General features: G+C 32.9%; 1 long non-coding RNA gene across 1 annotated transcript; it reads right to left on the bottom strand.

The window, feature by feature from the left end:
• Positions 1 to 2444: 2444 nt before the first annotated feature.
• On the bottom strand, positions 2445 to 7187 carry LOC127723845 (uncharacterized). The gene is made up of 3 exons (XR_007992277.1): positions 6878 to 7187; positions 4459 to 4544; positions 2445 to 3091 (listed from the first exon to the last, which is right to left on the bottom strand). It is a non-coding gene; the product is annotated as an uncharacterized LOC127723845 (long non-coding RNA).
• Between the last annotated feature and the right edge of the window lie 313 nt (positions 7188 to 7500).

Below are 7500 nucleotides of genomic sequence, written 5' to 3'. Positions count from 1 at the left end.
CTCGTGTAACACTTGTTTCACATAGAAAAATAATAACCTTCGGAAGAACGTGTAGCACTTGTTTCACATACATAGTACATTGCTAGCGTTGTTCTCCCCTTCTCTTTTTTATTTTTATTTACTAGCATGCCCTTTAAATGAACAGCACCTACACAACTTGGTCTAGTGATTTCGGTCTGTTCCTTATATTATTTCTATAATAAAGCTTTTTACCCTTAATGGGCGTGTTCCAACGAAGTATACAGCTAATTGAGAAATATACACTGAAATTGGTACGTGGGGAAAGAATTCCATAAGTAACATTTCAAACAAAATTGAATTCTTTACGAAATTCTAAAACCTGCTGACATTTTCTGTTGTTATATAACAAGAGAAATGATAAAATTATATATACGGCAATTCTTTTTTAATTGAGTTTGTTTCATTCTGACTATTTTCCAGGACGTTTGATTATTATCTTATAAACGGGAACGCAAAAAAAAAAAAGTGCAAAACATTGAAGAAATCCATTTATCAGTGTTTTTACGGGAGAAAATTTTTTGCCACTATTTTCTCCACTGGACTTAACCAAAAAATATTTACATTATGCATTGTAGGGTCGGGTCGGGGGAAAATAGCATGATATCATAGAAAAGTAATTCTTACGGATGGCCGATAGAATAAACTTTAATGCGGCTAGCGGGAAAAATATAATTTTTGTCTTAGACTTTTTTGCCGGATGACCGGAAGAATAGCAACTACCTATTCTATACGGAGTGTTTATTGTTCCCGCTAGCCGGAAGAATAGTTAAAAATCTCTATTTTTCCAGCCATCCGTTTGCACATGCGCAAATGTTCAATATCAAAAGCAGTGTCATGTCGCGCGGAAAGTGAAACAAATCGGAGGTGTCGGATTGCAAACGCGCGTATGCAATGGACGTTTTGAGAATTGGAGATTGGAATTATATTTAAAGATGTCCTAAAGAAAATTAGAGAGAATGTGATTGCTTGAAAAGGCAAATTTCTATAGGACAGACTTCAGAACAATTGCGTGTGCACGTAAAATGAGAGGAATAAAGCGTGGAATCAAACTGAAATGATCAAACTGAAATTGCTGATTTGCCCCATTACCTTTACCTGTATCAATGTAGGCAAAAAGCATAAAAACATTTCACGGGAAAACAAATAAATCAAGTATACTTGGATACACAAGTATTAGCTTTTCTAAAAAGCTAGCCGTCTCATAGCTGATGAAAGTGGAAAATGTTTTCTCTTTATAGTTTAATTCGTTCAGAATTGTATGTAAATTGTAGTTGATTACAAAAATTATAAAAGGCTTATACAATTGTCAAAAAAGTTATGCACAATTTTTTAGATTTACCAATTTCTTTGGGGGAAAGTATTAACACTTGAAATGGAGGGGTAATGTCTTTTGATCGATTTTTTTTTCAAACAGATATCGGAGTTGTTCGTTGACTTTTTCTTTGGTTGTTTGCTTATTTATTTGTGTTAGAAAAGTATGGCCGCTTCCACCTAAAAGTTTTTCGTTCATAATAGGCATCGAAAAGTGTAGAGAGTGAAACGTAGTAAAATTTAAACATATAAGAACACAATTAAAATATTTCCAACGGTATCTCACATCTTTTCAAAAATGATCCTTTATATATAATAAAATGTAAAGCTTCACATATATGTATGGTTATTTTTGTTGTCGATGAAGATTTTGTCCATAATACACTGGACACTTTTAATTTGCAAAACACTCATTTGCAAATCCGCCGCCGCCTCTCCTTACACCTACAGTGTCATGTATATAACCAAAATGTGCAGAATTACATGGGATTCAATAATTTCATTGCTTTTCTGCTGTTATTATTATATATATTTTGTAGTTTGATTTAGAAAAACATGGGATTTTCAATATCCCATGGGATACGGCAAATCCCATGGGATTGACCATTATCCCATGGGATTTTGGTTAAATCCTATAGGATTTTTTTGGGTCCCATGGGATAATTGTAGTCCCATGGGATATTTGTTGTCCCATGGGACCAAAAAAATCCCATGGGACTATAATTATCCCATGGGATTTTTAATATCCCATGGGACAAAATAAAATCCTATTGAATTCAAATTATTAATATACAGTAATGTGTATGTTACAATGAATTCTGTTTGGTAGTAAAAAGTTTATAATATAAATATTAGTGTATTTTGGGTTTTTTCATTTTGTCACAAACATGTTTTTAATTTGTTTATATGACAATAAAGATTATTATTATTTTGGAAAGTATAATAATATTTAAAGTTAAAAAATAAAATCCTTTAACTGAAATAAAATGATGACATGTCTTAATAAAAGAAAAAAATATTGATTTGAAATCTTTGTCTTGTTTGTTTTATTATGAAAAATAGAACTGAAAAAAATATTTCATATTCTGACTGAATAAATTGACAAAGCACAGTTAATAGTTTACTCATTTAATGAGGTAAAGTTTTCTTTGTTATAGTTCCATTGCAATACATGAATATGCAAACAATTTGAATCTTATACCTTTGTGGTGTTCATAATATTACGTTTATATTTGCAAATTTATAAAATAAACACTTTTCCTGTTAAGTTTTAGTTTTCTTGTTTCAGCTTGCTATGTACAATTATTCAGTCCACTACATAAGAGTCAAGTAAATACATGTAAATTATTTCATCCACTAGAATATTCCTACAATTCTTAGACAAAACATTTTTGCAATCTGTTCTTCAAAAATCCTCCTCCGTACATCTTTATTGGATGGAGCGATTTAAATGAGTGGACAAAGCAAGTTCATTTGGACAACAAATTACTAATATATTTTTTCATTCCTCCCTTCTTTCAATTGATAATTACGTTGTTGCATTTACATGATTTAGTTCTTGTGCATCTATGATCATGATAATATGACTCCTTTTTGTTTATAGTCATTATGTTGAAATTTCCTCTTTCTTATGTAGGAAAAAAACACATTCCATTTCAAATTAATAAAAAAGTCACACTATATAGAAAAATATCAACTTTAAGTTTTCTGTTCAGTATTGACCTGTTGAATGATGATCATGAAAACCAAGATGTCTGACCTACAAATACACAAAACTAAAAAATTATAAATGAAGAGAAATACAGCAATAAAATGGCTACTTTATCATGTTTATGTACATTTTGATAAAACTTTCATTTGAATATTTAAAATTGTAAGTACTCTCATTTCAGTGCTTTGTGTCTATGGTTTTCATATTAGTTGTTTTTGTGCCTTGTTGCAGTCTTTTGAGTTAAGCCAATTGCAACAAATGTTTACAGTTTGTTCAAAGGTTGTGCTGTTATTAAAACCACTGTCCTAGGTTAGGGGTGGGATGGGTGCTCACAAAATGTTTATTTTATTAGTTGATATTTGCTATGAATTAGCTGTCAGTAACTGTGAGTACTAATAGATCTGTATGTTGAGTCTTTTTTGTTACAGGGAAAGAATAAATGTCCAACCACATCCGGTCTGTGTTTTTGGTAGCTGTTTTTCTGCTTTGTTGCATTCTAATGAGTTAATAAAATTGAGAATGAAAACGGGAATGTATAAAAATAACCTGACCCAAGAGCAGAAAAAAGCCCTTTTCAACTGATTTTATAGTTTTTATATTGAACTGACACTTACACCACTGTCCTTAATTAGAGGGGGATTTGGTGCCAGCAAACATGTTAAACCATGCCACATTTTGTAAGTGTCTGTCCCAAGTCAGGGGTCTATTATTCAGTGGTTGGCAATTGTTGCTATATATCATATTTGTTTTTTGTTTATTGTCTTGTGCAAAAATCAGGCACTTAGCTTTCGCCTTTGTGGTGTATCCCCCAGCATGTTTAGTATGGATAGACATTATGCCCTTTTTAAATGATGCCATGCCCTTTTTGAATTGTTTTACATTTGTTTTTTGGAATTTCATGGCCTTTTATAGATTACTATGCAGTATAGGGTTTGCTCATTGTCGAAGGCTGTACAGTGAACTAATTTTGTTAAATTTCATGTCATTTGATCCTTATTGGAGAAAAGTCTCAATGGCAATCATACCGCTTCTTATTTTCATATCAACCCTGCCATATTTTGCCTGTCCGAAATCAGGAGCCTGTACATAGTTCAGTGGTTGATGTTGGTTCACGTCCGTCATATTTGTTTTTTCATAACTTGTTCATTTTTATGAATTAGTCTGGTATATTTGAAGTTTGAATTGATGTTTTGTTCCAAATTTTGTTTGTGGTGTCTTTTATAGATGCCTATATCATGTATAGGTTATGGGTTTTCTCATTATTTACAGGTCATCATTGGCCTCTAATAAGTAATTGCATTGCTTTCATCCACTTAATTGAACTCTGGTGGATAGTTTTCTCATTTACCATACCACATCTTATTTTCATAATAATCATTATTCAAGGGCAATAACTTTTATAGAAGTGGACTTACCATTTAGGCTTTGTTGACCTCTGAAATCTATTTTTGTTGATAATCTCTTTTGTTTATAGTTTCCCTTTATCTTTAATGTTCTTGCCCTACACATAAAAGGGTAAACATTATCATTTAATGACAATAATTAGTAGGCAACTGACAATTTTGGATCATTTGTATATCTTGTCATGCTCATCATTTTTTCTGTTTAATATTATCAATATTCTATGAAAATGAGGTCACAGTAATATTAACCTTGGCAGACAGACAACTTCTAATTTTTATATGACACCTTGCAGTCATTCCATACACTTACAAGTAGACATACATGTATGCTTAAAATATCTGATAAAAAGAAAAAACCAAGAAAACTTAGCATTGACCAAAGAACCATAAAATACGGTCATGGTTATATAAATCTGCCAGACAGACATGCACACCTTACAATCGTTACATCCGCCAAATATAATTTACCTGTTGCTTAAAGCATATGATAAACTGACAAAACAATGCAAACTTTTCATTGACCAATGAACCATGAAAATGAGGTCAAGGTCATATAAATCATGCCAGACAGACATGTGCATCTTACAATCATTCCATTCACCAAATATAGGGGCCTTATTGCTTACAGTATCCGAAAAATAGACCAAACCACAAAAACTAAACATTGTCCAATGTACTATGAAAATAAAGTCAAGGTAAGACGAAACTTCTCAGTCAAACATATCATGATATGCACCTTACTATCATTCCATACACCAAATATAGTTGACCTATTGCTAATTTGAAAATAAGAAAATAGAAAAACTGACCAAAAAACAAAAAAATAACATTGAGCAATGAACCATAAAAATGAGGTCAAGGTCGAATAAAACATGCCAGACTAACATGTACATCCTTAAAAATTTTCATACACCAAATATACTTGACATGTTGCATACAGTATTAGAATAAAATGCTCCGCTGGGTGCAGCTTGATACGACCGCAGAGTTAGAACCCTGAACTGTTTGGGCAAGTATGGACACAACATTCAAGCTTGATACAGCTCTGAATTTGGATTGCGATTAAATATTTGACACAGCATAGGTTTCTGACACAGAATGAATGTGGTCTAAGAACTTAAAATTTTTTAATTTACCTATTATGGTCCAATATCCAAAATCTAAATACATACACGGTTAGATTCAGCATATCAAAGAACCCCAAGAATTCAATTTTTGTTAAAATCAAACTAAGTTTAATTTTGAACCCTCTGGACCTTAATGTAGACCAATTTGAAAACGGGACCAAAAATTAAGAATCTAAATACACGGTTAAATTCAGCATATCAAAGAAGCCCAATATTTCAATTTTTGATGAAATCAAATCATATCATTATTATTTGCTTTTATACATAAATAAAAAATAACCAACTTAAAATGGAAAATTTTAAAGAAAAAAAATAGGAAAAAAAAATCCCCCCCCCCCCATTTTTTTAATCCCCTTATGATTCATCACCCCCAAACTCAATCCCAGCCTTCCCTTTGTAGTATGGTACCTTGCAGTACAATTTCAGAAAGATCCATACACTTGAACACAAGTTATTGTCTGGAAACTAGAAAAATGCTTGTTTTTTTGCCCCTTTTTGGCCCCAAATTCCTAAACGTTTAGGGCAATTACCCCCAAACTCAAACCCAGCTTTCCCTTTGAGATATGGAACCTTGTAGTACAATTTCATAAAGATTCATACACTTACACACAAGTTATTGTCCTGAAACTAGAAAAAGGCTTGTTTTTTGCCCCTTTTTGGCCCCTAATTCCTAATATTTTAAGGCAATTACCCCCAAAATCAATCCCAGCCTTCCCTTTGTGGTATGGTACCTTGCAGTACAATTTCAGAGAGATCCATATACTTGAACACAAGTTATTGTCTGGAAACTAGAAAAATGCTTATTTCTAGCCCCTTTTTGGCCCCTTATTCCGAAACATTTTGGGAAATTACCCCCAAACTCAATTCCAGCTTTCCCTTTGTGATATGGAACCTTGTAGTACAATTTCAATGTGTTATAGTAGTCTCAGATTGTAACAATTAAACCCCTGTTGTACGACCATATTTGCCAAAAGATTAGTCCAAAAATTTATGACGTCTTGCAAGGCTATTTTAACTTTTTTCTGGCCACATAATAGTCAAAGTTGTGACTGAGTGCGGAAATATGAAGATAGATAGATAGAAAAAAATTAAAATAGTCTTGCAAGACGTCATAATTATTTTGACTACCTAAAGATGTAACCAGAGACATATATACACATGCAACCTAATTCTTACTTGTTTGGGGAAAAGAATTAACCGAACCACTATTCAATCTAAATCAGTGAACTGAATTATTGTCTTTTGCAGTAGTCCGAGTCGACATCTGTAACTAATCATGCAAATTGATATAGTCAACAGTATACCTTTTTCAAAATGTCAGCTTACGACAAAGAATCACTGGTGATAGGGGAGTGTAACCAATAAATTGATCCTAAATCAGATAAGATTTTCCCAGTAACGGAGAACCCCTTTCTTTGAGTGACTCTTGAGTGAATATAAATAGTGACGGGGGTCTCACAAATAAATATAAATCTGAATTACAGGAACATCGATAAGCAAAGTAAACTTACATATTAATCTCGAAGTTATTTACGTTAAAGACAGACTGTGCTCCTGAATGATTAATGTATTAACTTATACATTTGCGTATATTACTCGGGGGGGGGGGGGGGGGGGGGGGGGCACTTCCTATATACAAGGTGATAGGACGTGCCGCTGGAATAGGTCACTTTTTCCAGCTTGAAAATATGGGAATAGGTGGGGAAAACTGTCAGAAATATATGATAAGGTCGATAAAGTTCCAATTACTTGTATATGTATACTTGTATATGCAAAGCCCTGTCATTTTTTCACAGCCGAAAGTCTCGCCGTAAGTAAACATTACAAACAAACAAATGGAAGTTTTTAACGACCTTGACTGGCTATACAGCCCTTGCACGGTCGGTAACACACACTTGTGTGTAAGTGTATGGATCTTTCTGAAATT

This window comes from Mytilus californianus, unplaced genomic scaffold (genome assembly GCF_021869535.1).
Source record: "Mytilus californianus isolate M0D057914Y unplaced genomic scaffold, xbMytCali1.0.p SCAF_1, whole genome shotgun sequence".
Lineage (NCBI taxonomy): Eukaryota > Metazoa > Mollusca > Bivalvia > Mytilida > Mytilidae > Mytilus > Mytilus californianus.
The sequence above is the reverse complement of the archived record's forward strand: the minus strand, read 5'-3'. Positions and strand labels throughout refer to the sequence as shown.